This window comes from Triticum aestivum, chromosome 5A (genome assembly GCF_018294505.1).
Source record: "Triticum aestivum cultivar Chinese Spring chromosome 5A, IWGSC CS RefSeq v2.1, whole genome shotgun sequence".
Taxonomy (NCBI): Eukaryota; Viridiplantae; Streptophyta; class Magnoliopsida; order Poales; family Poaceae; genus Triticum; species Triticum aestivum.
The window spans coordinates 694,933,042-694,960,484 of NC_057806.1; positions in this window are offsets into that span (position 1 = coordinate 694,933,042).

Consider the following 27,443-nt stretch of genomic DNA (forward strand, 5'->3'; position numbering starts at 1 on the left):
CATGACGTTGATTGATGACTCCACTAGATATTGTTATGTGTATCTTCTGAAATCAAAATATGAGGCTTTGACTTTCTTTAAAAACAATAAAGCTGAGGCAGAGAACCAACTTGATCGAAAAATTAAACGGCTTAGGTCCGATCGTGGTGGAGAGTATTTTTCCAATGAATTTGATCTGTTTTGTGCGGAACATGGTATAATCCATGAGAGGACGCCTCCCTACTCACCCCAGTAAAATGGGGAAGCCGAAAGAAAGAACCAAACTCTAACTGATATGGTTAACACCATGTTAGACACTTCGGGTCCATCCAAGGAATGGTGGGGGGAGGCGCTAATGACTGCGTGTCATGTCCTAAACCGAGTTCCCACAAAGCATAAGGCCATGACTCTATTTGAGGAATGGGAAAGGAAAAGGTTGAAACTCTCTTACCTACGTACTTGGGGTTGTTTGGCGAAAGTCAATATACCAATTCCCAAGAAGCGCAAGCTTGGACCAAAAACCGTGGATTGTGTTCTTCTGGGCTATGCTTTTCATAGCATCGGCTATAGATTTTTGATAATAAAATCTGAGGTATCCGACATACATGTTGGTATGATTATCGAATCAAATGATGCAACTTCCTTTGAGGACATATTTCCTATGAAGGATATGTCGAGTTCATCAAATCAGGAGATACCTACTCCATCTAGTGAGGAATTCACTGTAATTCCTGAACCCACCATTGCAATGGAACACGTTGAGAATCCTATTAAGGGTAACAATGGAACTCCTGTGAGGAGTAAGAGACAGAGGACTGCAAAGTCTTTTGGTGATGATTTCATTGTGTATCTCGTGGATGACACACCCAGGAATATTTCAGAAGCCTATGCATCTCCTGATGCTGACTACTGGAAGGAAGCTGTACGTAGCGAGATGGATTCCATGTTAGCTAACGGTACCTGGGAGATCACTGACCGTCCTTATGGGTGCGAACCTGTAGGATGTAAGTGGGTGTTCAAGAAGAAGCTTAGACCTGATGGTACGATTGAAAAGTACAAGGCACGGCTTATGGCCAAGGGTTATACCCATAAAGAAGGTGAAGACTTCTTTGATACTTACTCATCCGTGGCTAGACTGACCATAATTCGGGTGCTACTATCACTGGCTGCCTCACATGGTCTTCTTGTTCATCAAATGGACGTTAAGACGGCTTTCCTCAATGGAGAGTTGAAGGAGGAAATTTACATGGATCAACCAGATGGTTTTGTAGTACCTGGTCAGGAAGGAAAGGTGTGCAAGTTATTAAAGACTTTATATGGCCTTAAACAAGCTCCTAAGGAGTGGCATGAGAAGTTCGAAAGAACATTAATTGCTGCCGGCTTTGTAGTAAACGATGGTGACAAGTGCGTGTACTATCGCTATGGTGGGGGCGAAGGAGTTATTCTTTGTCTGTATGTCGATGACATATTGATCTTTGGAACCAAACTTGATTTAATCAAGGATGTTAAGGATTTCTTATCTCGCTATTTTGAGATGAAGGATCTAGGAGTAGCTGATGTTATCTTAAACATCAAGCTGTTGAGAGATGAGAATGGTGGGATCACACTGCTTCAGTCTCATTATGTGGAAAAGATCTTGAGTCGTTTTGGGTATAGCGACTGCACGCCTTCTCCAACTCCATATGATGCTAGTGTGTTGCTTCGAAAGAATCGACGGATTGCTAGAGATCAACTGAGGTATTCTCAGATTATTGGCTCGCTTATGTATTTGGCGAGTGCCACGAGGCCTGACATCTCTTTTACTGTGAGCAAGCTAAGTCGGTTTGTGTCAAAACCGGGAGATGATCATTGGCATGCGCTTGAGAGAGTTATGCGCTATTTGAAAGGCACCGCAAGCTATGGGATTCACTACACCGGGTATTCAAGGGTACTGGAGGGTTATAGTGACTCAAACTGGATATCTGATGCTGATGAGATTAAGGCCACAAGTGGTTATGTTTTTACACTTGGTGGTGGCGCTGTTTCCTGGAAGTGTTGCAAGCAGACCATCTTAACGAGGTCAATTATGGAAGCAGAACTCACAGCATTAGACACTGCCACTGTTGAAGCAGAGTGGCTTCATGAACTCTTGATGGACTTACCTGTGGTTGAAAAACCAATACCCCCTATCCTGATGAACTGTGATAATCAAACTGTGATCGTCAAGATAAACAGTTCTAAGGACAATATGAAGTCCTCAAGGCATGTGAAGAGGAGACTAAAATCTGTCAGAAAATTGAGGAACTCCGGAGTTATTACGTTGGATTATATCAAAACATCGAAAAACTTGGCAGATCCCTTCACAAAGGGTCTATCACGTAATGTGATAGATAATGCATCGATAGAGATGGGTTTGAGACCCACCGCATGAGTTGTCCATAGTGGTAACCCACTCTATGTGATCGGAGATCCCGTGAAGTAGAATTGGGAGACAAGCTGTTGGTCAGCTGGGAGGAGAGTATCCCTATATTAATTATCCCACTCCGTGAAGATGCAATACTCTCCTGATCTGCATGGCAGGCTGATCTTTATCTTAATGTGTTCCAAGTGGCTTATTCGGGTAAGCAGAGATGTTGTCCTGCAGAACATCTTCTGAGGAACACACCTATATGAATTTGAGTGTTAATGTCGCAGTCTGTGAGAATTGGGTGTTCTCTAATAAATTCATGAAAGGCCCTGGAGTATGACGTATACGCTCCACCCGCGGGGAAGCCTTGCGGCAGCCCATTATCGGTCAAGAATTTGTGTGAAACTACTTTCACACAAAACTTGTAGTTCAAGGCATAGTCCACTATTCAAGTTGTGATCTAGTGTAGCATAAATTTCTAAGTGGAAGTTCAACTTCACAGTCTCCACTAAGCACCGATATATAAAACAATGTTTTGGAACTAAATGATGAGATGTGCCAATGAGACTTTGTGGGGGATTGTTGGAATTTTGTGAGTAGGGGCCCAAAGCCCAACTAAAATTCTGAAATTCTCTTGGCCCATTCACGCACACATGTGAGTGGAGTGAGTGAGGCTAAATTTTAGTCCCACCTTGGAAGTTGAGAGAGAGTTGCACATCTTTATAAGGTGAGCTCTTCTACCACTTGTATGAGCATGAGAAGAGGAGTCCTACACGCGCGCTCCTCCTCCTCGCTCGCCTCGCCACGCCACGCCACGCCTCGTCACGACGCGCCGCGGGTTGCGGGATTGAGCCGAGCCGAGGACAGAGCTATGCACGTTGTCTATATTTTTGTTGCATGGGAAAATTAATGAGTCATTAATTAATAATTAACGGACACGTTAATTACTGAACCGTTTCCAATTCTTTTGGATCGTGACGACTCGGACGTGGGGTTTACTCCCACGACCTACCCGGCCCGCACTATATAGTCAGGCAGACGTCTACCCTAGCCGGGGCCGCTTCGTATGGTTTCTCACGACCGTTCCAGATCATTGCGCCGCCAAGCAAGTCTTCTCCATCCCTCCTTCCGGCGTGCACTGCGAGAAGGGACAGCAGGCCTCCGGAACCCCGCCTCTCGTGATACTGTACGAGAGAGGGGCGATCAGGTTTTTGGGGAGCGCACTCGTGCGACTGCTAGCAGTGACGACTTCGCGAACGACGACTTCTTCCCCGACCTCGGAAACCTCATCCTCGACGACATGGGTAACAACGTCAACGTCGGCGGTGCTGCACCCGCTGCACCGTATGTGATTCTATCCTTCCTGTTCGAGATCGTGGTAGAATTCATGTTTCTAGTATGTGCCTTAGATGTGATATGTTCATCTGCTATGCTAGTTCGCATGATTAGTTTAATCTCTACTGTTGTGCTCATGATTTATCTTCTGTTTATTCGGATTAAATCTCGTAGTAATTTGCTCATATTTCCAACAATCCAAAAACCTGATTATAGGCAATTTACTCCGAGTGGTTTTGTTGTGCATCTGAAATCGCCTACATTTAAAGGGGTGCAATATAAGAGGTGGCGCACGAGAGCAGTCTACTGGTTTCAGACCATGGGCTGCTATGATGCCACCAAGGGCAAGCCTGAGGGCGATCTTAACCAGCACAGCTGGAAGCTTTTGAGAAGATCGATACCCTCTTTAAAGGCGCTCTTCAGAGTGTTCTTGATGACTCCATTGTGGATTCGTATATGTCATTCGACAACGGCAAGGACATGTGTGCTACGCTCGAGGCCAAGTTTGGTGCCTCGGACGCCGGCAGCGAGTTGTACGTTATGGAGCAATTCTATGACTACAAGATGACTAATGAGCGCCCTGTTGTATAGCAGGCTCATGAGATACAGTCACTCGCAAAAGAACTTGAGTACTTCAAGTGTGTGTTGCCGGACAAATTTGTTGCCGGAGGCATCATTGCCAAGCTTCCACCTTCGTGGAACATTTTTGCTACTTCCCTGAAACACAAGAGACAGGAGTTTTCCGTTGCGGATCTCATTGGTACTCTTGATGTTGAAGAGAAGGCGAGATCAAAGGACACACGTTCTCAAGTTGCTGAGGAAGGTTCTAGTGCCCACATGGTACAAAAGAAGAACTCCCAGCCCAACAAGTTCAAAAACAATAAGAACAAAACTCAGAGCAAAGGCAAGTTTGATACAAAGAACAAGCCATCAGATTCTACCAACTTCAAGAAGAATTCTCATAAGAAGGGGAAGGGACTTTGCCATGTCTGCAGTGATCCTAATCACTAGGCTCCGAAGTGTCCTAACCGCTTTGAGCAGCGCGAACATGAGAAGAGCGGCAAGTCTGCTAATGTTGTCATCGGTGATATTGATATGAAGGAATCAGGGTACGGTATTTTTCCTACCATCCTTTCAGTATTTCAATCCCCTGATTGGTTAATTGACACTGGTGCCAATGTACATGTTTGTGCTGACGCCTCCATGTTTTCTTCTTACCAGGCAACAGGGACTTCACCCGTGCTGATGGGGAATGGGTCACATGCCATCGTTCGAGGTGTTGGTACGGTCGATCTGAAGTTTAATTCGGGGAAGACTGTGCGTCTGAAGCACGTTCATCATGTGCCGTCCATCAATAAAAATCTCGTTAGCGGTTCCCGTTTATGTCGAGATGGCTTTAAGTTGGTTTTTGAATCCAATAAAGTTGTAATTTCTAAGTGTGGACAATTTGTTGGAAAAGGCTATGAGTGCGGAGGCTTGTTCCGCCTATCTTTGTCAGATATTTGCACTAAAGTTATTAATAATGTTTGCCACAATAATGAGTCTGATATTTGGCATTCACGACTCTGTCATATTAACTTTGGTTGCATGACGCGGTTAGCCAATATGAATTTAATTCCGAAAATATCTACTATTAAAGGCTCCAAGTGCCAAGTATGTGTGCAAGCTAAGCAACCTCGCAAGTCCCATAAGACTGCAGAGGCAAGAGACTTGGCGCCACTAGAGCTTATACATTCTGATCTTTGTGAGATGAATGGCGTGTTGACAAAAGGTGGAAAGAGATACGCCATGACGTTGATTGATGACTCCACTAGATATTGTTATGTGTATCTTCTGAAATCAAAATATGAGGCTTTGACTTTCTTTAAAAACTATAAAGCTGAGGCAGAGAACCAACTTGATCGAAAAATTAAACGACTTAGGTCCGATCGTGGTGGACAGTATTTTTCCAATGAATTTGATCTATTTTGTGCGGAACATGGTATAATCCATGAGAGGACGCCTCCCTACTCACCCCATCAAATGGGGTAGCCGAAAGAAAGAACCAAACTCTAACTGATATGGTTAACACCATGTTAGACACTTTGGGTCTATCCAAGGAATGGTGGGGGGAGGCGCTAATGACTGCGTGTCATGTCCTAAACCGAGTTCCCACAAAGCATAAGGCCATGACTCCATTTGAGGAATGGGAAAGGAAAAGGTTGAAACTCTCTTACCTACGTACTTGGGGTTGTTTGGCGAAAGTCAATATACCAATTCCCAAGAAGCGCAAGCTTGGACCAAAAACCGTGGATTGTGTTCTTCTGGGCTATGCTTTTCATAGCATCGTCTATAGATTTTTGATAATAAAATCTGAGGTATCCGACATGCATGTTGGTACGATTATGGAATCAAATGATGCAACTTTCTTTGAGGACATATTTCCTATGAAGGATATGTCGAGTTCATCAAATCAGGAGATACCTACTCCATCTAGTGAGGAATTCACTATAATTCCTAAACCCACCATTGCGATGGAACACGTTGAGAATCCTGTTGAGGGTAACAATGGAACTCCTGTGAGGAGTAAGAGACAGAGGACTGCAAAGTCTTTTGGTGATGATTTCATTGTGTACCTCATGGATGACACACCCAGGAATATTTCAGAAGCCTATGCATCTCCTGATGCTGACTACTGGAAGGAAGCTGTACGTAGTGAGATGGATTCCATCTTAGCTAATGGTACCTGGGAGATCACTGACCGTCCTTATGGGTGCAAACCTGTAGGATGTAAGTGGGTGTTCAAGAAGAAGCTTAGACCTGATGGTACGATTGAAAAGTACAAGGCACGGCTTGTGGCCAAGGGTTATACCCAGAAAGAAGGTGAAGACTTCTTTGATACTTACTCACCCGTGGCTAGACTGACCACAATTCGGGTGCTAATATCAATGGCTGCCTCACATGGCCTTCTCGTTCATCAAATGGACATTAAGACGGCTTTCCTCAATGGAGAGTTGAAGGAGGAAATTTACATGGATCAGCCAGATGGTTTTGTAGTACCTGGTCTGGAAGGAAAGGTGTGCAAGTTATTAAAGTATTTATATGGCCTTAAACAAGCTCCTAAGGAGTGGCCTGAGAAGTTCAAAAGAACATTAACTGCTGTCGGCTTTGTAGTAAACTATGGTGACAAGTGCGTGTACTATCGCTATGGTGGGGGCGAAGGAGTTATTCTTTGTCTGTATGTCGACGACATATTGATCTTTGGAACCAAACTTGATTTAATCAAGGAGGTTAAGGATTTCTTATCTTGCTGTTTTGAGATGAAGGATCTAGGAGTAGCTGATGTTATCTTAAACATCAAGCTGTTGAGAGATGAGAATGGTGGGATCACACTGCTTCAGTCTCATTATGTGGAAAAGGTCTTGAGTCGTTTTGGGTATAGCGACTGCACGCCTTCTCCAACTCCATATGATGCTAGTGTGTTGCTTCGAAAGAATCGACGGATCGCTAGAGATCAACTGAGGTATTCTCAGATTATTGGCTCGCTTATGTATTTGGCGAGTGCCACGAGGCCTGACATCTCTTTTGCTGTGAGCAAGCTGAGTCGGTTTGTGTCAAAACCGGGAGATGATCATTGGCACGCGCTTGAGAGAGTTATGCGCTATTTGAAAGGCACCGCGAGCTATGGGATTCACTACACCGGGTATCCAAGGGTACTGGAGGGTTATAGTGACTCAAACTGGATATCTGATGCCGATGAGATTAAGGCCACAAGTGGTTATGTTTTTACACTTGGTGGTGGCGCTGTTTCCTGGAAGTCTTGCAAGCAGACCATCTTGGAAGCAGAACTCACATCATTAGACACTGCCACTGTTGAAGCAGAGTGGCTTCGTGAACTCTTGATGGACTTACCTATGGTTGAAAAACCAATACCCCCTATCCTGATGAACTGTGATAATCAAACTGTGATCGTCAAGATAAACAGTTCTAAGGACAATATGAAGTCCTCAAGGCATGTGAAGAGGAGACTAAAATCTGTCAGAAAATTGAGGAACTCCGGAGTTATTACGTTGGATTATATCGAAACGTCGAAAAACTTGGAAGATCCCTTCACAAAGGGTCTATCACGTAATGTGATAGATAATGCATCGATGGAGATGGGTTTGAGACCCACCGCATGAGTTGTCCATAGTGGTAACCCACTCTATGTGATCGGAGATCCCGTGAAGTAGAAGTGGGAGACAAGCTATTGGTCAGCTGGGAGGAGAGTATCCCTATATTAATTATCCCACTCCATGAAGATGCAATAGTCTCCTGATCTGCATGGCAGGTTGCTACTTATCTTAATGTGTTCCTAGTGGCTTATTCTGGTAAGCAGAGATGTTGTCCTGCAGAACATCTTCTGAGGAACACACCTATATGAATTTGACTATTAACGTCGCAGTCTGTGAGAATTGGGTGTTCTCTAATAAATTCATGAAAGGCCCTGGAGTATGACGTATACGCTCCACCCGCGGGGAAGCCTTGTGGCAGCCCAGTATCGGTCAAGAATTTGTGTGAAACTAGTTTCACAGAAAACTTGTCGTTCAAGGCATAGTCCACTATTGAAGTTGTGATCTAGTGTAGCATAAATTTCTAAGTGGAAGTTCAACTTCACAGTCTCCACTAAGCACCGATATATAAAACAATATTTTGGAACTAAATGATGAGATGTGCCAATGAGACTTTGTGGGGGATTGTTGGAATTTTGCGAGTAGGCCTTTGGCCCAAAGCCCAACTAAAATTATGAAATTCTCTTGGCCCATTCATGCACTCATGTGAGTGGAGTGAGTGAGGCTAAAGTTTAGTCCCACCCCGGAAGTTGAGAGAGAGTTGCAACTCTTTATAAGGTGAGCTCTTCTACCACTTGTATGAGCAAGAGAAGAGGACACCTACACGCGCGCTCCTCCTCCTCGCTCGCCTCGCCACGCCACGCCTCGTCACGACGCGCCGCGGGTTGCGGGATTGAGCCGAGCCGAGGACAGAGCTATGCACGTTGTCTATATTTTTGCTGCGTGGGAAAATTAATGAGTCATTAATTAATAATTAACGGACGCGTTAATTACTGAACCGTTTCTGATTATTTTGGATCGTGACGACTCGGACGTGGGGTTTACTCCCACGACCTACCCGGCCTGCACTATATAGTCAGGCAGACGTCTACCCTAGCCGGGGCCGGTTCGTATGGTTTCTCACCACCATTCCAGATCATTGCGCCGCCAAGCAAGTCTTCTCCATCCCTCCTTCTGGCGTGCACCGCGAGAAGGGACAACAGGCCTCCGGAACCCTGCCTCTCGTGATCCTGTACGGGAGAGGGGCGATCAGGTTTTTGGGGAGCGCACTCACGCGATTGCTGGCAGCGATGACTTCGCGAACGACGACTTCTTCCCCGACCTCAGCAACCTCATCCTCGACGACATGGGCGACAACGCCGGCGGTGCTGCACCCGCTGCACCATATGTGATTCTATCCTTCCTGTTGGAGATCGTGGTAGAATTCATGTTTCTAGTATGTTCCCTAGATGTGATATGTTCATATGCTATGCTAGTTCGCATGATTAGTTTAATCTCTGCTGATGTGGTCATGATTTATCTTCTGTTTATTCGGATTAAATCTCGTAGTAATTTGCTCATATTTCCAACAATCCAAAAACCTGATTATAGGCAATTTACTCCGAGTGGTATTGCTGCGCATCTGAAGCCGCCTGCCTTTAAAGGGGCGCAATATAAGAGGTGGCCCATGAGAGCAGTCTACTGGTTTCAGACCATGGGCTGCTATGATGCCACCAAGGGCAAGCCTGGGGGCGATCTTAATCCAGCACAGCTGGAAGCATTTGAGAAGATCGATACCCTCTTTAAAGGCGCTCTTCTGAGTGTTCTTGACGACTCCATTGTGGATTCGTATATGTCGTTTGACAACAGCAAGGATATGTGGGCCGCACTCGAGGCCAAGTTTGGTGCTTGGGACGCGGCAGCGAGTTGTACGTCATGCAGCAATTCTATGACTACAAGATGACTGATGAGCACCTTGTTGTACAATAGGCTCATGAGATACAGTCGCTCGCAAAAGAACTTGATTACTTCAAGTGTGTGTTGCCGGACAAATTTGTTGCCAGAGGCATCATTGCCAAGCTTCCACCTTCGTGGAACAATTTTGCTACTTCCGTGAAACACAAGAGACAGGGGTTTTCCGTTGCGGATCTCATTGGTACTCTTGATGTTGAAGAGAAGGCGAGAGCAAAGGACACACGTGCTCGAGTTGCTGAGGGAGGTTCTAGTGCCCACATGGTACAAAAGAAGAACTCCGAGCCCAACAAGTTCAAAAACAAAAAAAACAAACCTCAGGGCAAAGGCAAGTTTGATACAAAGAACAAGCCATCACATTCTACCAACTTCAAGAAGAGTTCTCATAAGAAGGGGAAGGGACTTTGCCATGTCTGCAGTGATCCTAATCACTAGGCTCCGAAGTGCCCTAACCACTTTGAGCAGCGCAAACATGAGAAGAGCGGCAAGTCCGCTAATGTTGTCATCGGTGATACTGATATGAAGGAATCAGGGTACGGTATTTTTCCTACCATCCTTTCAGTATTTCAATCCCCTGATTGGTTAATTGACACCGGCGCCAATGTACGTGTTTGTGCTGACGCCTCCATGTTTTCTTCTTACCAGGCAACAGGGACTTCACCCGTGCTGATGGGGAACGAGTCACATGCCATCGTTCGAGGTGTTGGTACGGTCGATCTGAAGTTTACTTCGGTGAAGACTGTGCGTCTGAAGAACGTTCATCATGTGCCGTCCATCAATAAAAATCTCGTTAGCGGTTCCCATTTATGTCGAGATGGTTTTAAGTTGGTTTTCGAATCCAATCAAGTTGTAATTTCTAAGTGTGGACAATTTGTTAGAAAAGGCTATGAGTGCGGAGGCTTGTTCCGCCTATCTTTGTCAGATATTTGCACTAAAGTTATTAATAATGTTTGCCACAATAATGAGTCTGATATTTGGCATTCATGACTCTGTCATATTAACTTTGGTTGCATGACGCGGTTAGCCAATATGAATTTAATACCAAAAATCTCTACTGTTAAAGGCTCCAAGTGCCAAGTATGTGTGCAAGCTAAGCAACCTCGCAAGTCCCATAAGACTGCAGAGGCAAGAGACTTGGCGCCACTAGAGCTTATACATTCTGATCTTTGTGAGATGAATGGCGTGTTGACAAAAGGTGGAAAGAGATACTTCATGACGTTGATTGATGACTCCACTAGATATTGTTATGTGTATCTTCTGAAATCAAAATATGAGGCTTTGACTTTCTTTAAAAACTATAAAGCTGAGGCAGAGAACCAACTTGATCGAAAAATTAAACGGCTTAGGTCCGATCATGGTGGAGAGTATTTTTCTAATGAATTTGATCTGTTTTGTGCGGAACATGGTATAATCCATGAGAGGACGCCTCCCTACTTACCCCAGTCAAATGGGGTAGCCGAAAGAAAGAACCGAACTCTAACTGATATGGTTAGCACCATGTTAGACACTTCGGGTCTATCCAAGGAATGGTGGGGGGAGGCGGTAATGACTGCGTGTCATGTCCTAAACCGAGTTCCCACAAAGCATAAGGCCATGACTCCATTTGAGGAATGGGAAAGGAAAAGGTTGAAACTCTCTTACCTACGTACTTGGGGTTGTTTGGCGAAAGTCAATATACCAATTCCCAAGAAGCGTAAGCTTGGACTAAAAACCGTGGATTGTGTTCTTCTCGGTTATGCTTTTCATAGCATTGGTTATGGATTTTTGATAATAAAATCTGAGGTATCGGACATGCATGTTGGTACGATTATGGAATCAAATGATGCAACTTTCTTTGAGGACATATTTCCTATGAAGGATATGTTGAGTTCATCAAATCAGGAGATACCTACTCCATCTAGTGAGGAATTCACTGTAATTCCTGAACCCACCATTGCGATGGAACACGTTGAGAATCCTGTTGAGGGTAACAATGGAACTCCTGTGAGGAGTAAGAGACAGAGGACTGCAAAGTCTTTTGATGATGATTTCATTGTGTACCTCGTGGATGACACACCCAGGACTATTTCAGAAGCCTATGCATCTCCTGATGCTGACTACTAGAAGGAAGCTGTACGTAGTGAGATGGATTCCATCTTAGCTAACGGTACCTGGGAGATCACTGACCGTCCTTATGGGTGCAAACATGTAGGATGTAAGTGGGTGTTCAAGAAGAAGCTTAGACCTGATGGTACAATTGAAAAGTACAAGGCACGGCTTGTGGCCAAGGGTTATACCCAGAAAGAAGGTGAAGACTTCTTTGATACTTACTCACCCGTGGCTAGACTGACCACAATTTGGGTGCTACTATCACTGGCTGCCTCACATGGTCTTCTCGTTCATCAAATGGACGTTAAGACGGCTTTCCTCAATGGAGAGTTGAAGGAGGAAATTTACATGGATCAGCCAGATGGTTTTGTAGTACCTGGTCAGGAAGGAAAGGTGTGCAAGTTATTAAAGTCTTTATATGGCCTTAAACAAGCTCCTAAGGAGTGGCATGAGAAGTTCGAAAGAACATTAACTGCTGCCGGCTTTGTAGTAAACGATGGTGACAAGTGCATGTACTATCGCTATGGTGGGGGCGAAGGAGTTATTCTTTGTCTGTATGTCGACGACATATTGATCTTTGGAACCAAACTTGATTTAATCAAGGAGGTTAAGGATTTCTTATCTCGCTGTTTTGAGATGAAGGATCTAGGAGTAGCTGATGTTATCTTAAACATCAAGCTGTTGAGAGATGAGAATGGTTGGATCACACTGCTTCAGTCTCATTTTGTGGAAAAGGTCTTGAGTCGTTTTGGGTATAGCGACTGCACGCCTTCTCCAACTCCATATGATGCTAGTGTGTTGCTTCGAAAGAATCAAAGGATTGCTAGAGATCAACTGAGGTATTCTCAGATTTTTGGCTCGCTTATGTATTTGGCGAGTGCCACGAGGCCTGACATCTCTTTTGCTGTGAGCAAGCTGAGTCGGTTTGTGTCAAAACCGGGAGATGATCATTGGCATGCGCTTGAGAGAGTTATGCGCTATTTGAAAGGCACTGCGAGCTATGGGATTCACTACACCGGGTATCGAAGGGTACTGGAGGGTTATAGTGACTCAAACTGGATATCTGATGCTGATGAGATTAAGGTCACAAGTGGTTATGTTTTTACAGTTGGTGGTGGCGCTGTTTCCTGGAAGTCTTGCAAGCAGACCATCTTAACGAGGTCAACTATGGAAGCAGAACTCACAGCATTAGACACTGCCACTGTTGAAGCAGAGTGGCTTCGTGAACTCTTGACGGACTTACCTATGGTTGAAAAACCAATACCCCCTATCCTGATGAACTGTGATAATCAAATTGTGATCGTCAAGATAAACAGTTCTAAGGACACTATGAAGTCCTCAAGGCATGTGAAGAGGAGACTAAAATCTGTCGGAAAATTGAGGAACTCCGGAGTTATTACGTTGGATTATATCCAAACGTCGAAAAACTTGGCAGATCCCTTCCGAAATGGTCTATCACATAATGTGATAGATAATGCATCGATGGAGATGGGTTTGAGACCCACCGCATGAGTTGTCCATAGTGGTAACCCACTCTATGTGATCGGAGATCCCGTGAAGTAGAAGTGGGAGACAAGCTGTTGGTCAGCTGGGAGGAGAGTATCCCTATATTAATTATCCCACTCCGTGAAGATGCAATACTCTCCTGATCTGCATGGCAGGTTGATACTTATCTTAATGTGTTCCAAGTGTCTTATTCGGGTAAGCAGAGATGATGTCCTGCAGAACATGTTCCGAGGAAAACACCTATATGAATTTGACTGTTAACGTCGCAGTCTGTGAGAATTAGGTGTTCTCTAATAAATTCATGAAAGGCCCTGGAGTATGATGTATACGCTCCACCCGCGGGGAAGCCTTGCGGCAGCCAAGTATCGGTCAAGAATTTGTGTGAAACTAGTTTCACAGAAAACTTGTAGTTCAAGGCATAGTCCACTATTCAAGTTGTGATCTAGTGTAGCATAAATTTCTAAGTGGAAGTTCAACTTCACAGTCTCCACTGAGCACCGATATATAAAACAATGTTTTGGAACTAAATGATGAGATGGGCCAATGAGACTTTGTGGGGGATTGTTGGAATTTTGCGAGTAGGCCTTTGGCCCAAAGCCCAACTAAAATTCTGAAATTCTCTTGGCCCATTCATGCACATATGTGAGTGGAGTGAGTGAGGCTAAAGTTTAGTCCCACCCCAGAAGTTGAGAGAGAGTTGCACCTCTTTATAAGGTGAGCTCTTCTACCACTTGTATGAGCATGAGAAGAGGAGACCTACACGCGCGCTCCTCATCCTCGCCCGCCTCGCCACACCACGCCTCATCACAACGCGCCGTGGGTTGCGGGATTGAGCCGAGCCGAGGACAGAGCTATGCACGTTGTCTATATTTTTGCTGCATGGGAAAATTAATGAGTCATTAATTAATAATTAATGGACGCGTTAATTACTGAACCGTTTCCGATTCTTTTGGATCGTGACTACTCAGATGTGGGGTTTACTCCCAAGACCTACCCGGTCCGCACTATATAGTCAGGCAGACGTCTACCGTAGCTGGGGCCGCTTCGTATGGTTTCTCACCACCGTTCCAGATCATTGCGCCGCCAAGCAAGTCTTCTCCATCCCTCCTTCCGGCGTGCACCGCGAGAAGGGACAGCAGGCCTCCAGAACCCCGCCTCTCGTGATCCTGTACGGGAGAGGGGCGATCAGGTTTTTGGGGAGCGCACTCGCGTGACTGCTGGCAGCGACGACTTCACGAACGACGACTTCTTCCCCGACCTCGGCAACCTCATCCTCGACGACATGGGCGACAACGTCAACGCCGGCGGTGCTGCACCCGCTGCACCGTATGTGATTCTATCCTTTCTGTTCGAGATCGTGGTAGAATTCATGTTTCTAGTATGTGCCCTAGATGTGATATGTTCATCCGCTATGCTAGTTCGCATGATTAGTTTAATCTCTGCTGCTGTGGTCATGATTTATCTTCTGTTTATTCGGATTAAATCTCGTAGTAATTTGCTCATATTTCCAACAATCCAAAAACCTGATTATAGGCAATTTACTCCGAGTGGTTTTGCTGCGCATCTGAAGCCGCCTGCCTTTAAAGGGGCGCAATATAAGAAGTGGCGCACGAGAGCAGTCTACTGGTTTCAGACCATGGGCTGCTATGATGCCACCAAGGGCAAGCCTGAGGGCGATCTTAATCCAGCATAGCTGGAAGCTTTTGAGAAAGATCGATACCCTCTTTAAAGACGCTCTTCTGAGTGTTCTTGATGACTCCATTGTGGATTCGTATATGTCGTTTGACAACGGCAAGGACATGTGGGCTGCGCTCGAGGCCAAGTTTGGTGCCTCGGACGCCGGCAGCGAGTTGTACGTCACGGAGCAATTCTATGACTACAAGATGACTGATGAGCGCCCTGTTGTACAACAGGCTCATGAGATACAGTCGCTCGCAAAAGAACTTGAGTACTTCAAGTGTGTGTTGCCGGACAAATTTGTTGCCAGAGGCATCATTGCCAAGCTTCCACCTTCGTGGAACAATTTTGCTACTTCCCTGAAACACAAGAGACAGGGGTTTTCCGTTGCGGATCTCATTGGTACTCTTGATGTTGAAGAGAAGGCGAGGGCAAAGGACACACGTGCTCGAGTTGCTGAGGGAGGTTCTAGTGCCCACATGGTACAAAAGAAGAACTCCCAGCCCAACAAGTTCAAAAATAATAAGAACAAAACTCAGGGCAAAGGCAAGTTTGATACAAAGAACAAGCCATCACATTCTACCAACTACTAGAAGAATTCTCATAAGAAGGGGAAGGGACTTTGCCATGTCTGCGGTGATCCTAATCACTGGGCTCCGAAGTGTCCTAACCGCTTTGAGGAGCGCGAACATGAGAAGAGCGGCAAGTCCGCTAATGTTTTCATCGGTGATACTGATATGAAGGAATCAGGGTACGGTATTTTTCCTACCATCCTTTCAGTATTTCAATCCCCTGATTGGTTAATTGACACCGGTGTCAATGTACATGTTTGTGCTGACGCCTCCATGTTTTCTTCTTACCAGGCAACAGGGACTTCACCCGTGCTGATGGGGAACGGGTCATATGCCATCGTTCGAGGTGTTGGTACACTCGATCTGAAGTTTACTTCGGGGAAGACTGTGCATGTGACGAACGTTCATCATGTACCGTCCATCAATAAAAATCTCGTTAGCGGTTCCCGTTTATGTCGAGATGGTTTTAAGTTGGTTTTCGAATCCAATAACGTTGTAATTTCTAAGTGTGGACAATTTGTTGGAAAAGGCTATGAGTGCGGAGGCTTGTTCCGCCTATCTTTGTCAGATATTTGCACTAAAGTTATTAATAATGTTTGCCACAATAATGAGTCTGATATTTGGCATTCACGACTCTGTCATATTAACTTTGGTTGCATGACGCGGTTAGCCAATATGAATTTAATTCCGAAAATCTCTACTGTTAAAGGCTCCAAGTGCCAAGTATGTGTGCAAGCTAAGCAACCTCGCAAGTCCCATAAGACTACAGAGGCAAGAGACTTGGCGCCACTAGAGCTTATACATTCTGATCTTTGTAAGATGAATGGTGTGTTGACAAAAGGTGGAAAGAGATACTTCATGACGTTGATTGATGACTCCACTAGATATTGTTATGTGTATTTTTTGAAATTAAAATATGAGGCTTTGACTTTCTTTAAAAACTATAAAGCCGAGGCAGAGAACCACTACTAGAAAAAGGCCTACTAATGGCGCACTACTGGTGCGCCATTTGTGGCACGCCACTAGTATTTTTTACTAATGGCGCACCACTGGTGCGCCATTAGTATACCACATACTAGTGGCGCCATTAGTATGCCTAGAGCTGCGCCATTACTATCTGACTTAGTAATGGCGCACCACATAGAAGTGCGCCATTAGTAATAATTTTTTTTCAATTTTTTTCATTTTTTAAAAAAATTCATATTTATTTATATTTTTTCTTAATCTCAGGTCACTATGGCTTAATCTCAGGTCAAATCACACTCTGTGGTCAAACTTCCCAAAAGGTCACCCATCCTCACACTAATCCAGCCCAAGCACGCTTAACATCAGAGTTCTATCCAACCCCAGCACCACCTCACTTCAAAGGAACTTGTTGATATATTTATCATATCAATCCTATTAAACCTTGCTGATGTCTAGGACTTTGTTCATGTTCATGAGTATGATGAAATTTTGAAAAAATATTTCAAACTTCCCGATCATATTACGTATCATATTTTGAAAAATAATTCAATTTTTTTTTCAAAACCAATTTTTTTCTGTTACTAGTGGCGCACCTAGCATACGGTGCGCCACTAGTAAGTTTGAAATTTTTTGAATCTTTTTGCCTCCGGATCTTAGAAGCCCCGTAACTTTTTTTCTGTTAGGTTTTTGGGGATCTTAGAAGCCCCGTAACTTTTTTTCTGTTAGGTTTTTGGGGATCTTAGAAGCCCCGTATTTTGAATTTTTTTCTGTTAGGTTTTTTGCCTCTGGATCTTAGAAGCCCCGTAATGATTTTTCATATAAAAAACTTTTTCATCCGAGTTCGTACGCAAAAGTTATGCCCATTTTTACAAATTCTCGACAGATTTTGCAAAAAAGTCCAAAATTCATGTTTGTAAATTTTGCTAACAATTAGACCACATATCACATGGGAATCTTATTTTCTTTTATTTTTTTGACATTTCTATCATTTTCTTTTATTTATTTTTAAACTGAAAAGGCGGTCCACAGGGGGGGTGCATTCGGGCGAATGTTTGGGCCAAGTTACTAATGGCGCATCGTGGGAGTGGTGCGCCATTACTAGTTCAACTAGTAATGGCGCACCACCCCCACGGTGCGCTATTAGTAGTTTTGAAAAAAAAATTATCTTTTTTTTTACTAATGGCGCTCCGTGGGAGTGGTGCGCCATTACTAGTTCTAATGCCGCACCGTGGGAGTGGTGCGCCATTACTAGTTCAACTAGTAATGGCGCACCACTCCCACGGTGCGCCATTACTAGTTTTGAAAAAAAAAATTTACTAATGGCGCACCGTGGGAGCGGTGCGCCATTACTAGTTCAACTAGTAATGGCGCACCACTCTCACGGTGCGCCATTAGTAGTTTTGAAAAAATTAAAAAAAAATTGTTACTAATGGCGCACCGTAGATGTGGTGCGCCATTAGTATTTGGACACTAATGGCGCACCAACACATGGTGCGCCATTAGTATATACTAATGGCGCACCACATGTCCGGTGCGCCATTAGTGTCATTTCCATCTATAGCCCTTTTCCTAGTAGTGAACCAACTTGATCGAAAAATTAAACGGCTTAGGTCCGATCATGGTGGAGAGTATTTTTCCAATGAATTTGATCTGTTTTGTGCGGAACCTGGTATAATCCATGAGAGGACGCCTCCCTACTCACCCCAGTCAAATGGGGTAGCCGAAAGAAAGAACCAAACTCTAACTGATATGGTTAACACCATGTTAGACACTTCGGGTCTATCCAAGGAATGGTGGGGGAGGCGCTAATGACTGCGTGTCATGTCCTAAACCGAGTTCCCAGAAAGCATAAGGCCATGACTCCATTTGAGGAATGGGAAAGGAAAAGGTTGAAACTCTCTTACCTACGTACTTGGGGTTGTTTGGCGAAAGTCAATATACCAATTCCCAAGAAGCGCAAGCTTGGACCAAAAACCATGGATTGTGTTCTTTTGGGCTATGCTTTTCATAGCATCGGCTATAGATTTTTGATAATAAAATCTGAGGTATCCGACATGCATGTTGGTACGATTATGGAATCAAATGATGCAACTTTCTTTGAGGACATATTTCCTATGAAGAATATGTCGAGTTCATCAAATCAGGAGATACCTACTCCATCTAGTGAGGAATTCACTGTAATTCCTGAACCCACCATTGCGATGGAACACGTTGAGAATCCTGTTGAGGGTAACAATGGAACTCCTATGAGGAGTAAGAGACAGAGGACTGCAAAGTCTTTTGGTGATGATTTCATTGTGTACCTCGTGGATGACACCCAGGACTATTTCAGAAGCCTATGCATCTCCTGAAGCTGACTACTGGAAGGAAGCTGTACGTAGTGAGATGGATTCCATCTTAGCTAACGGTACCTGGGAGATCACTCACCGTCCTTATGGGTGCAAACCTGTAGGATGTAAGTGGGTGTTCAAGAAGAAGCTTAGACCTGATGGTACGATTGAAAAGTACAAGGCACGGCTTGTGGCCAAGGGTTATACCCAGAAAGAAGGTGAAGACTTCTTTGATACTTACTCACCCATGGCTAGACTGACCACAATTCAGGTGCTACAATCACTGGCTGCCTCACATGGTCTTCTCGTTCATCAAATGGACATTAAGACGGCTTTCCTCAATGGAGAGTTGAAGGAGGAAATTTATATGGATCAGCCAGATGATTTTGTAGTACCTGGTCAGGAAGGAAAGCTGTGCAAGTTATTAAAGTCTTTATATGGCCTTAAACAAGCTCCTAAGGAGTGGCATGAGAAGTTCGAAAGAACATTAATTGTTGCCGGCTTTGTAGTAAACAATGATGACAAGTGCGTGTACTATCGCTATGGTGGGGGCGAAGGAGTTATTCTTTGTCTGTATGTCGACGGCATATTGATCTTTGGAACCAAACTTGATTTAATCAAGGAGGTTAAGGATTTCTTATCTCACTGTTTTGAGATGAAAGATCTAGGAGTAGCTGATGTTATCTTAAACATCAAGCTATTGAGAGATGAGAATGGTGGGATCACACTGCTTCAGTCTCATTATGTGGAAAAGGTCTTGAGTCGTTTTGGGTATAGCGACTGCACGCCTTCTCCAACTCCATATGATGCTAGTGTGTTGCTTCGAAAGAATCAACGGATTGCTAGGATCAACTGAGGTATTCTCAGATTATTGGCTCGCTTATGCATTTGGCGAGTGCCACGATGCATGACATCTCTTTTGCTGTGAGCAAGCTGAGTCGGTTTGTGTCAAAACCGGGAGATGATCATTGGCATGCGCTTGAGAGAGTTATGCGCTATTTGAAAGGCACTGCGAGCTATGGGATTCACTACACCGGGTATCAAAGGGTACTGGAGGGTTATAGTGACTCAAACTGGATATCTGATGCTGATGAGATTAAGGCCACAAGTGGTTATGTTTTTACACTTGGTGGTGGCGCTGTTTCCTGGAAGTCTTGCAAGCAGACCATCTTAACGAGGTGAACTATGGAAGTAGAACTCACAGCATTAGACACTGCCACTGTTGAAGCAGAGTGGCTTCGTGAACTCTTGATGGACTTACCTATGGTTGAAAAACCAATACCCCTATCCTGATGAACTGTGATAATCAAATTGTGATCGTCAAGATAAACAGTTCTAAGGACAATATGAAGTCCTCAAGGCATGTGAAGAGGAGACTAAAATCTATCGGAATATTGAGGAAATCCGGAGTTATTACATTGGATTATATCCAAACGTCGAAAAACTTGGCAGATCCCTTCAGAAATGGTCTATCACGTAATGTGATAGATAATGCATCGATGGAGATGGGTTTGAGACCCACCGCATGAGTTGTCCATAGTGGTAACCCACTCTATGTGATCGGAGATCCCGTGAAGTAGAAGTGGGAGACAAGCTGTTGGTCAGCTGGGAGGAGAGTATCCCTATATTAATTATCCCACTCCGTGAAGATGCAATACTCTCCTGATCTGCATGGCAGGTTGATATTATTATGTTCATGCTTTGGTAATGATTTCCTGAGAATTCTGAGGAACACCTTATGATTGACTGTTAACGTCGCAGTCTGTGAGAATTGGGTGTTCTCTAATAAATTCATGAAAGGCCCTGGAGTATGACGTATACGCTCCACCCGCGGGGAAGCCTTGCGGCAGCCCAGTATCGGTCAAGAATTTGTGTGAAACTAGTTTCACAGAAAACTTGTAGTTCAAGGCATAGTCCACTATTCAAGTTGTGATCTAGTGTAGCATAAATTTCTAAGTGGAAGTTCAACTTCACAGTCTCCACTAAGCACCGATATATAAAAAAATGTTTTGGAACTAAATGATGAGATGTGCCAATGAGACTTTGTGGGGGATTGTTGGAATTTTGCTAGTAGGCCTTTGGCCCAAAGCCCAACTAAAATTCTGAAATTCTCTTGGCCCATTCATGCACACATGTGAGTGGAGTGAGTGAGACTAAAGTTTAGTCCCACCCCGGAAGTTGAGAGAGAGTTGCACCTCTTTATAAGGTGAGCTCTTCTACCACTTGTATGAGCATGAGAAGAGGAGACCTACACACGCGCTCCTCCTCCTGGCTCGCCTCGCCACGCCACGCCACGCCTCGTCATGATGCGCCGCGGGTTGCGGGATTGAGCCGAGCCGAGGACGGAGCTATGCATGTTGTCTATATTTTTGCTGCATGGGAAAATTAATGAGTCATTATTAATAATTAAGGACGCGTTAATTACTGAACCGTTTCCGATTCTTTTGGATCATGACGACTCAGACGTGGGGTTTACTCCACGACCTACCCGGCCCGCACTATATAGTCAGGCAGACGTCTACCCTAGCCGCCGCCGCTTCGTATGGTTTCTCACCACCGTTCCAGAGCATTGCGTCGCCAAGCAAGTCTTCTCCATCCTCCTTCCGGCGTGCACCGCGAGAAGGGACAGCAGGCTCCGGAACCCCGCCTCTCGTGATCCTGTACGGGAGAGGGGCGATCAGGTTTTGGGGAGCGCACTCGCGCGACTGCTGGGAGCGACGACTTCGCGAAAGACGACTTCTTCCCCGACCTCGGCAACCTCATCCTCGACGACATGGGCGACAAACATCAATGCCGGCGGTGCTGCACCCGCTGCACCGTATGTGATTCTAACCTTCCTGTTCGAGATCGTGGTAGAATTCATGTTTCTAGTATGTGCCCTAGATGTGATATGTTCATCTGCTATGCTAGTTCGCATGATTAGTTTAATCTCTGCTGCTGCGGTCATGATTTATCTTCTGTTTGTTCGGATTAAATCTCGTAGTAATTTGCTCATATTTCCAACAATCCAAAAACCTGATTATAGGCAATTTACTCCGAGTGGTTTTGCTGCGCATCTGAAGCCGCCTGCCTTTGAAGGGGCGCAATATAAGAGGTGGCGCACGAGAGCAGTCTACTGGTTTCAGACCATGGGCTGCTATGATGCCACCAAGGGCAAGCCTGAGGGCGATCTTAATCCAGCACAGCTGGAAGCTTTTGAGAAGATCGATACCCTCTTTAAAGGCGCTCTTCTGAGTGTTCTTGATGACTCCATTGTGGATTCGTATATGTCGTTTGACAATGGCAAGGACATGTGGGCTGCGCTCGAGGCCAAGTTTGGTGCCTCGGACGCCGGCAGGGAGTTGTACGTCATGGAGCAATTCTATGACTACAAGATGACTGATGAGCGCCCTGTTGTACAGCAGGCTCATGAGATACAGTCGCTCGAAAAAGAACTTGAGTACTTCAAGTGTGTGTTGCCGGACAAATTTGTTGCCGGAGGCATCATTGCCAAGCTTCCACCTTCGTGGAACAATTTTGCTACTTCCCTGAAACATAAGAGACAGGAGTTTTCTGTTGCGGATCTCATTGGTACTCTTGATGTTGAAGAGAAGGCGAGAGCAAAGGACACTCGTGCTCGAGTTGCTGAGGGAGGTTCTAGTGCCCACATGGTACAAAATAAGAACTCCCAGCCCAGCAAGTTCAAAAACAATAAGAACAAAACTTATGGCAAAGGCAAGTTTGATACAATGAACAAGCCATCACATTCTACCAACTTCAAGAAGAATTCTCATAAGAAGGGGAAAGGACTTTGCCATGTCTGCGGTGATCCTAATCACTGGGCTCCGAAGTGTCCTAACCGGTTTGAGGAGCGCGAACATGAGAAGAGCGGCAAGTCCGCTAATGTTGTCATCGGTGATGCTGATATGAAGGAATCAGCGTACGGTATTTTTCCTACCATCCTTTCAGTATTTCAATCCCCTGATTGGTTAATTGACACCGGTGCCAGTGTACATGTTTGTGCTGATGCCTCCATGTTTACTTCTTACCAGGCAACAGGGACTTCACCCGTGCTGATGGGGAACAGGTCACATGCCATCGTTCGAGGTGTTGGTACGGTCGATCTGAAGTTTACTTCGGGGAAGACTGTGCTTCTGAAGAACGTTCATCATGTGCCCTCCATCAATAATAATCTCGTTAGCGGTTCCCGTTTATGTCGAGATGGCTTTAAGTTGGTTTTTGAATCCAATAAAGTTGTAATTTCTAAGTGTGGACAATTTGTTGGAAAAGGCTATGAGTGTGGAGGCTTGTTCCGCCTATCTTTGTCAGATATTTGCACTAAAGTTATTAATAATGTTTGCCACAATAATGAGTCTGATATTTGGCATTCAAGACTCTGTCATATTAACTTTGGTTGCATGACGCGGTTAGCCAATATGAATTTAATTCCCAAAATCTCTACTGTTAAAGGCTCCAAGTGCGAAGTATGTGTGCAAGCTAAGCAACCTCGCAAGTCCCATAAGACTGCAGAGGCAAGAGACTTGGTGCCAGTAGAGCTTATACATTTTGATCTTTGTGAGATGAATGGCGTGTTGACAAAAGGTGGAAAGAGATACTTCATGATGTTGATTGATGACTCCACTAGATATTGTTATGTGTATCTTCTGAAATTAAAATATGAGGCTTTGACTTTCTTTAAAAACTATAAAGCTGAGGCAGAGAACTAACTTGATCGAAAAATTAAACGGCTTAGGTCCGATCATGGTGGAGAGTATTTTTCCAATGAATTTGATTTGTTTTGTGCCTCTCATGGTGTAATCCATGAGAGGACGCCTCCCTACTCACCCCGGTCAAATGGGGTAGCCGAAAGAAAGAACCGAACTCTAACTGATATGGTTAACACCATGTTAGACACTTCGGGTCTATCCAAGGAATGGTGGGGGGAGGCGCTAATGACTGCGTGTCATGTCCTAAACCGAGTTCCCACAAAGCATAAGGCCATGACTCCATTTGAGGAATGGGAAAGGAAAAGGTTGAAACTCTCTTACCTACGTACTTGGGGTTGTTTGGCGAAAGTCAATATTGTTGGGGAACGTTGTAGAAAACAAAAAAATTTCCTACGGTTTCACCAAGATCCATCTAGGAGTTCATCTAGCAACGAGTGATTGGATTGCATCTACATACCTTTGTAGATCACGCGCGGAAGCGTTCAAAGAACAGGGATGAGGAAGACGTACTCGACGTGATCCAAATCACCGGAGATCCTAGCGCCGAACGGACGGCACCTCCGCGTTCAACACACGTACGGTCAGCGTAACGTCTCCTTCTTCTTGATCCAGCAAGGGGGAAGGAGAGGTTGAGGGAGATGGCTCCAGCAGCAGCACGACTGCGTGGTGGTGATGGAGCTGCAGTACTCCGGCAGGGCTTCGCTAAGCACTATGTAGGAGGAGGATGTGTTGGAGAGGGAGAGGGAGGCACCAAAGGCCAGGGTAAGAAGTCCTCCATCTCCCCACTATATATAGGAGGGCCAAGGGGGGGGGAAGCCCTAGGAGATCTAATCTCCTAGGGGGGTGCGGCCAAGGGGAGGAATCCCTCCTCCCCAAGGCACCTAGGAGGTGCCTTCCCCTCCTAGGACTCTTCCCTCCTTGAAACCCTAGGTGCATGGGCCTCTTGGGGCTGGTTCCCTTGGCCCATGTAGGCCAAGGTGCACCCCGTACAGCCCATGTGGCCCCCCGGGGCAGGTGGCCCCACCCGGTGGACCCCCGGGACACTTTCGGTGGTCCCGGTACAATACCGGTGACCCCGAAACTTGTCCCGATGGCCGAAACAGGACTTCCCATATATAATTCTTTACCTCCGGACCATTCCGGAACTCCTCGTGCCGTCCGGGATCTCATCCGGGACTCCGAACAACATTCGGGTTACTGCATATACATATCCCTACAACCCTAGCGTCACCGAACCTTAAGTGTGTAGTCCCTACGGGTTCGGGAGACATGTAGACATGACCGAGATCGCTCTCCGGTCAATAACCAAGAGCGGGATCTGGATACCCATGTTGGCTCCCACATGCTCCTCGATGATCTCATCGGATGAACCACGATGTCGAGGATTCAAGCAACCCCGTATACAATTCCCTTTGTCAATCGATATGTTACTTGCCCGAGATTCGATCGTCGGTATCCCAATACCTCGTTCAATCTCGTTACCGGCAAGTCACTTTACTCGTACCGTAATGCATGATCCCGTGACCAGACACTTGGTCACTTTGAGCTCATTATGATGATGCATTACCGAGTGGGCCCAGTGATACCTCTCCGTCATACGGAGTGACAAATCCCAGTCTTGATCCGTGTCAACCCAACAGACACTTTCGGAGATACCCGTAGTATACCTTTATAGTCACCCAGTTACGTTGTGACGTTTGGTATACCCAAAGCACTCCTATGGTATCCGGGAGTTACACGATCTCATGGTCTATGGAAAGGATACTTGACATTGGAAAACTCTAGCAAATGAACTATACTATCTTGTGCTATGTTTAGGATTGGGTCTTGTCCATCACATCATTCTCCTAACGATGTGATCTCGTTATCAATGACATCCAATGTCCATAGTCAGGAAACCATGACTATCCGTTGATCAACGAGCTAGTCAACTAGAGGCTTACTAGGGACATGTTGGTGTCTATTATTCACACATGTATTAGGATTTCCGGATAATACAATTATAGCATGAATAAAGACAATTATCATGAACAAGGAAATATAATAATAATGCTTTTATTATTGCCTCTAGGGCATATTTCCAACAGTCTCCCACTTGCACTAGAGTCAATAATCTAGTTACATTGTGATGAATCGAACACCCATGGAATTCTGGTGTTGATCATGTTTTGCTCTAGGGAGAGGTTTAGTCAACGGATCTGCTACATTCAGGTCCGTATGTACTTTACAAATATCTATGTCTCCATCTTGAACATTTTCACGAATGGAGTTGAAGCGACGCTTGATGTGCCTTGTCTTCTTGTGAAACCTGGGCTCCTTGGCAAGTGCAATAGCTCTCCAGTGTTGTCACAGAAGAGCTTGATCGGCCCCGACGCATTGGGTATGACTCCTAGGTCGGTGATGAACTCCTTCACCGAAATTGCTTCATGCGCTGCCTCCGAGGCTGCCATGTACTCCGCTTCACGTGTAGATCCCGCCATGACGCTGTGCTTGCTGCTGCACCAGCTCACTGCCCCACCATTCAAAATATACACGTATCCGGTTTGTGACTTAGAGTCATCCAGATCTGTGTCGAAGCTAGCGTCGACGTAACCCTTTACGACGAGCTCTTCGTCACCTCCATAAACGAGAAACATTTCCTTAGTCCTTTTCAGGTACTTCAGGATATTCTTGACTGCTGTCCAGTGTTCCTTGCCGGGATTACTTTGGTACCTTCCTACCAAACTTACGGCAAGGTTTACATCAGGTCTGGTACATAGCATGGCATACATAATAGAACCTATGGCTGAGGCATAGGGGATGACACTCATCTCTTCTATATCTTCTGCCGTGGTCGGACATTGAGCTGAGCTCAATTTCACACCTTGTAACACAGGCAAGAACCCCTTCTTAGACTGATCCATATTGAACTTCTTCAATATCTTATCAAGGTATGTGCTCTGTGAAAGACCTATGAGGCGTCTTGATCTATCTCTGTAGCTCTTGATGCCTAATATATAAGCAGCTTCTCCAAGGTCCTTCAATGAAAAACTCTTATTCAAGTAGGCCTTAATGTTGTCCAAGAGTTCTATATCATTTCCCATCAAAATTATGTCATCTACATATAATATGAGAAATGCTACAGAGCTCCCACTCACTTTCTTGTAAACGCAGGCTTCTCCATAAGTCTGCGTAAACCCAAACGCTTTGATCATCTCATCAAAGCGAATGTTCCAACTCCGAGATGCTTGCACCAGCCCATAAACCGAGCGTTGGAGCTTGCATACCTTGTCAGCATTCTTAGGATCGACAAAACCTTCCGGCTGCATCATATACAACTCTTCCTTAAGGAAACCATTAAGGAATGTCATTTTGACGTCCATTTGCCATATCTCATAATCGTAGAATGCGGCAATAGCTAACATGATTCAGACGGACTTTAGCTTCGCTACTGGTGAGAAAGTCTCATCGTAGTCAACCCCTTGAACTTGTCGATAACCCTTAGCGACAAGCCGAGCTTTATAGATGGTCACATTACCATACGCGTCTGTCTTCTTCTTAAAGATCCATTTATTTTTCTATGGCTCGCCGCTCAACAGGCAAGTCAGTCAAAGTCCATACTTCGTTTTCATACATGGATCCTATCTCGGATTTCATGGCTTCTAGCCATTTGTCGGAATCCGGGCCCGCCATCGCTTCTTCATAGCTCGAAGGTTCACCGTTGTCTAACAACATGATTTCCAAGACAGGGTTGCCGTACCACTCTGGTGCGGAACGTGTCCTTGTGGACCTTCGAATTTCAGTAGGAGCTTGATCTGAAGTATCTTGATCATCATCATTAACTTCCTCTCTTGTCGGTGCAGGCACCTCAGAAACAT